Source organism: Oncorhynchus kisutch, linkage group LG14 (genome assembly GCF_002021735.2).
Source record: "Oncorhynchus kisutch isolate 150728-3 linkage group LG14, Okis_V2, whole genome shotgun sequence".
NCBI classification, from domain to species: domain Eukaryota; kingdom Metazoa; phylum Chordata; class Actinopteri; order Salmoniformes; family Salmonidae; genus Oncorhynchus; species Oncorhynchus kisutch.
Genome location: NC_034187.2, coordinates 4,149,201 through 4,155,150, shown reverse-complemented (window position 1 = coordinate 4,155,150; position 5,950 = coordinate 4,149,201).

Below are 5,950 nucleotides of genomic sequence, written 5' to 3'. Positions count from 1 at the left end.
ATGTTTGCCTCTGCTAGTGAATGTCTTCTCTCCATCTCTCTCCAGGTCTCTGTCTCAGTGTTGAGGTTCACCAGACTCCCTCTGCAGTCTTCAGCAGACCTGGAGAGAATGTTCAACTCTTCTGCCAACATCAGAAAACAGACTACACACTAATGCTGTGGTACCAGAAACCACAAGGAGAAACAGCACTGAAACTCATTGGATATTTGAATTTTAATTCTCAAACCATTGAGAGTTCATATGAAAAGCATTTTAATTTGAGTGGGGATTTGGGTGGAGGTGGCCCAAAGAATGCCTCTCTGAACATGTTCAACTTGAGACGACCCCAACACAGTGCAGTGTATTTCTGTGCTGCTAGTTATGCACAGTGTTGCAGATTCCCCTGCCTACGCTACAAAAACCTTCTCTCATTCACTGTCTCAGTACAGCTGTCTGATGCCACACTGCATTTTGTCATTATGTCACTGATGAGGTCACTTCCTGTTCCTCCTCTCCAGTCAGTTCAGATGAGATGAGATGTCAGGTGGTTGTCAGCGAACACTAAGGCCCTGTCTAGACTTGACAGTTCATGCAGCTTTAGTGTTCTGATCATAGAGATCTGATCATGGAATTCCCAACACTTCATGAATCTACACATACATTTAAATGTCCGTGTCCACAGTGTGTCTGGATTTGAGAGAGAGAGAGAAGGGGAGAGAGAGAAGGGGAGAGAGAGAAGGGGAGCGAGAGAAGGGGAGCGAGAGAAGGGGAGAGAGAGAGAGAAGGGGAGAGAGAGAGAAGGGAGAGAGAGAAGGGGAGAGAGAGAGAAGGGGAGAGAGAGAAGGGGAGAGAGAGAGAAGGGGAGAGAGAGAGAGAAGGGGGAGAGAGAGAGAGAAGGGGAGAGAGAGAGCGAAGGGGAGAGAGAGAGAGAGAGAAGGGGAGAAGGAGAGCGAAGGGGAGAGAGAGAAGGGGAGAGAGAGAGAGAGAGAGAGAGAGAGAAGGGGAGAGAGAGAAGGGGAGAGAGAGAGAAGTGGAGAGAGAAGGGGAGAGAGAGAAGGGGAGAGAGAGAGAGAGCGAAGGGGAGAGAGAGAGCGAAGGGGAGAGAGAGAGAAGGGGAGAGAGAGAGAAGGGGAGAGAGAGAGAGAAGGGGAGAGAGAGAGAAGGGGAGAAAGAGAAGGGGAGAGAGAGAGAAGGGGAGAAAGAGAAGGGGAGAGAGAGAAGGGGAGAGAGAGAGAGAAGGGGAGAGAGAGAGAAGGGGAGAGAGAGAGAGAGAAGGGGGGAGAGAGAGAGAAGGGGAGAGAGAGAGAAGGGGAGGGAGAGAGAAGGGGAGAGAGAGAGAGAAGGGGAGAGAGAGAAGGGGAAAGAGAGAAGTGGAGAGAGAGAAGGGGAGAGAGAGAGAAGGGGAGAGAGAGAGAGAGAAGGGGAGAGAGAGAAGGGGAGAGAGAGAAGGGGAGAGAGAGAAGTGGACAGAGAGAAGGGGAGAGAGAGAGAGAAGGGGAGAGAGAGAAGGGGAGAGAGAGAAGTGGAGAGAGAGAGAAGGGGAGAGAGAAGTGGAGAGAGAGAGAAGGGGAGAGAGAGAGAGAGAAGGGGAGAGAGAGAGAAGGGGAGAGAGAGAGGAGGGGAGAGAGAGAGAGAAGGGGAGAGAGAGAGAAGGGGAGAGAGAGAGAGAAGGGGAGAGAGAGAGAAGGGGGAGAGAGAGAGAGAGAGAGAAGGGGAGAGAGAGAGAGAATGGGAGCGAGAGAGCGACAAGTTTTGTTGACAACAGCATTGTAAATACAACCCATATTTATGTTAATTTATTTTACCTTTTGTCATTTAACTATTTGCACATCGTTACAACCCTGTATATAGATATAATATGACATTTTAAACGTCTATAATTTTGGAACTTCTGTGAGTGTTAATGTTAACTGTTCATTTAAAAAAATATATCTACTTCACTTGCTTTGGCAATGTTAACATGTGTTTCCCATGCCAATAACGCCCTCGAATACCTGTACCTGGGCTCCCGAGAGGCGCAACGGTTTAAGGCACTGCATCTCGAGGCGTCACTACAGATACCCTGGTTCGAATCCAGGCTGTATCACAACACGGCCGTGATTGGGAGTCCCATAGGGGCGGCGCACAATTGACTCGGCATCGTCCGGGTTTGGCTGGTGTAGGCCTGTCATTGTAAATTGACTTGCCAAGTTAAATAAAGATTAAATAAAAATTAACAGTAAACTCCACGCACAACATCTCACACAGACGTTATTGGCAGTTACCTGACAGAAAAAACACATGATGGACAGTTTCACTATTTATACAGGAAACACATGATGCCCAGTTTCACTCGTGACACTGAAAGGACACCCTTGTCCGATTCCCAGCTCGACCCGTGCCAACCAGCTGTTAGTGGCCAGGGCTCCATGTAGAACCATCCACTGGAGGTCCCCTGACCTCTTTGATACTGGGAGTTTGAAGAACCACCTCCATCTTAAACTCACCATACTACTGTCAGGCTCCTAATGTTCCTCACCTTAACGCAGAGGTTGAGAGGGCTTTACCTCTTACCCCCTCAAACTCCCTCAGGCTCGGGAGGGTCCAAAAGTCCTCAAATCTACCAAGTCCAACAGGCCCTTGCCGTCACCTGCAGTGGCGAAACATTGGTGGCCCCTCCCCCTTTGGCCAGTCAAACATCCCACTTACCGGCTCAGACAGTGCCTCCTGGACCTCCCCCAGGAATCTCTCCATCAGCCTAAGAGATGTTAGTCCGGTTTGTTGTGCTAGGACTTCCGGGGTTTTTCAACCCCTCCTCCCCCGTCAACCGCAGGCTCTACAACCCAGCCTTTGTAAACCCGCTCTGCCATCAGTCGGCTGAAGGGTGGCCGACTGAACCGATCTCAAAAGGGATTTCTGGGTTGTGGAAGATAGGCTCCTCCCACACCCGTCTCACCCTACTGAGCCACCCTCCCACCTTGACCATACATGATGCCCCAGCAATCAACATCTTCACACAGGCCAAAAACCTTTCCCCAAACCCAAACACTTTGTAAACCCGCTGCCATCAGTCGCCTCCGCAGGGTGGCCGACTGAATCGATCTCAACTGAGCCACCCTCCCACCATGACCATACATGAAAAAAACTCCCCAAACCCAAACACACAGACATCCCATTAAACAGAAACTCATGGTCCACTTTTTTGTTTTCTTTTGTTCTACTGTATTATTGACTGTATGTTTGTTTATCCCATGTGACTGTATGTTTGTTTATCCCATGTGACTGTATGTTTGTTCATACTGTATTATTGACTGTATGTTTGTTTACTCCATGTATAACTCTGTGTTGTTGTATGTGTCAAACTGCTTTGCTTTATCTTGGCCAGGTCACAGTTGCAAATGAGAACTTGTTCTCAACTAGCCTACATGGTTAAATAAAGGTGACATTTAAAAAACTCTATCATAAGCCTTCTCTTGGTCTGAAGAGACCCGTCCAAAGTTCACATTAGAAACTCTCAACAGGTCCAACAAGTCCCTGATTAAGAACAAGTTCTCCAGGATTGAGCATCCCGGTACACAATATGTTTGGGCCTTGTGTACTATAGAGTCTAGATGAGACTTCAGTCTGTTAGCGAGGACCTTGGCAAATATCTTGTAGTCCGAGTAATTCCACAAGGCTCCAGTTCTTAAGTTCACACAAAGTAGAGTCTCCTACGCTGACGCACTCACGCAAAGGGACAGGGAGTTCATCGACCCCCCCCCCCGGTGCACGGCCGGGTGACATCTGGGTTATGGCCTCTGCCAGTACATGGGACAACAGGGGAATGTCCATTTCATCCCTGTGCCAGAGAGAGCTGAGGGAGTTCTGCAAAACAAAACCTGAGGACACATAGGATCACACAATTCTGGTCTATACAACTCAGTATAAAACTCCTGCATATCCAGCACAGAGGTCACCCACCCATCCGACAGCCGTAGATAATGCATACCCTTGGCGTCACCACTCTGTCTTTCCAAAACAAAGAAGGACCTGGGCGCATTGAGAACCTAGCTCTTACAAGTGCTTTAACCTGGAAAAAACTGCCCAGGTCCCTATGTAATTCAGCGAAATTAGCCTGGAGGCCTACATTGCCTTGCCCCACCAGCTCTACCTCCACCTCACTGAAACTACACTCAAGTTCCCCTCAATGATGAGAGAGCTGTATAGTGTTGACAGGAAAGCCCAATTTGGACTTTTCCCACATCCCACCATTGACTCAGAGACTCAAACTCCTCTCTTCGCTGCCCCCACCTTTCCCAAAAAAGTCTGGAAACCCGAGCAAAAAGTGGCATCTTGTAAGAGCTTTACATTAAACTTACAATAGGATGCCTGCCGAGGCCCTGGTGAAATAGACAGCCGGGCCATGGTTATGTGGTGATCTGAAAAATCCCCAGGGAGAATGGTAGCACCCACAGCCTACTGCTCTGATTCCTGTAAAAACAATCAAGTCAGATTGCACTCACCCTAGCCCCAAAGACCTTCACCCATGTACTCTGTCTTGTGTTTGGATGTCTAGTTCTCCAAATATCCACTAGGTCAAACTGATTAATGATGTCCCTTAACAACCCCACTGAAGCTCCTCTCCATTTCTTTCCTTCGTAAAATCCATTGTACAGTTCCAGTCCCCGCCGACCAACAGCATCTCCTCAGGTGCTACCTGTGAGAGTTCCTGTCTACGACACCCAAATAGAAGCCCCCTCTCTTTCTCCAGGTAGGAGACCTACGCCAACTTCCCGTGCTTACCGGAGGGAGAGAGGGACCAGGCAGGCACCGTGTTATGCGGTGGAGCGCACAGTTTCCCCAGTGTGTGTGCATTCCAGCTCCTCGTATCGGCCAGGCTAGAGTGGGCATGGAGCCAGCTGCCATGAAGCCGGCTCTGGAGCATTCAACCAGGTAAGGTTGGGCAGGCTCGATGCAGTGCCACCTCCACGCACCAGCCCTCCGGTGGCAGCCCCCCGCACCAGGCTGTCTCTCCGTCTTCTGCCTACAGGTGTTCCCGCCTGTCCAGCGCTGCCAGAGCCTTCCTCCTGCCCAGCGCTTTCAGAGTCTCCCGTCTGTCCTGAGCCGCCAGAGTCTCCCGTCTGTCCTGAGCTGCCAGAGTCTCCCGTCTGTCCTGAGCCGCCAGAGTCTCCCGTCTGTCCTGAGCCGCCAGAGTCTCCCGTCTGTCCTGAGCCGCCAGAGTCTCCCGTCTGTCCTGAGCCACGAGAGCCGCCAGTCTGTCCTGGGCCGCCAGAGCCGCCAGTCAGCCAGGAGCCGCCAGAGCCGCCAATCAGCCAGAAGCCGCCAGAGCCGTCAGCCAGCCAGGAGCTGCCAGAGCCGTCAGCCAGCCAGGAGCCGCCAGAGCCGTCAGCCAGCCAGGAGCCTCCATAGCCGTCAGCCAGCCAGGAGCCGCCAGCCAGCCAGGAGCCGCCAGAGTCGTCAGCCAGCCAGGCGATGCCAGAATCGTCCTTCACTCCGGAGCTGCTGGAGTCTCCCGCCTGTCCAGCGCTGCCGGAGTCTCCCGTCTGTCCTGAGCCGCGAGAGCCGCCAGTCTGTCCTGGGCCGCCAGAGCCGCCAGTCAGCCAGGAGCCGCCAGAGCCGCCAATCAGCCAGAAGCCGCCAGAGCAGTCAGCCAGCCAGGAGCCGCCAGAGCCGTCAGCCAGCCAGGAGCCGCCAGAGCCGTCAGCCAGCCAGGAGCCTCCAGAGCCGTCAGCCAGCCAGGATCCGCCAGCCAGCCAGGAGCCGCCAGAGCCGTCAGCCAGCCAGGCGATGCCAGAATCGCCCTTCACTCCGGAGCTGCTGGAGTCTCCCGCCTGTCCGGCGCTGCCGGAGTCTCCCGTCTGTCCTGAGCCGCGAGAGCCGCCAGTCTGTCCTGGGCCGCCAGATCCGCCAGTCAGCCAGGAGCCGCCAGAGCCGCCAATCAGCCAGAAGCCGCCAGGAGCCGCCAGCCAGCCAGGAGCCGCCAGAGCCGTCA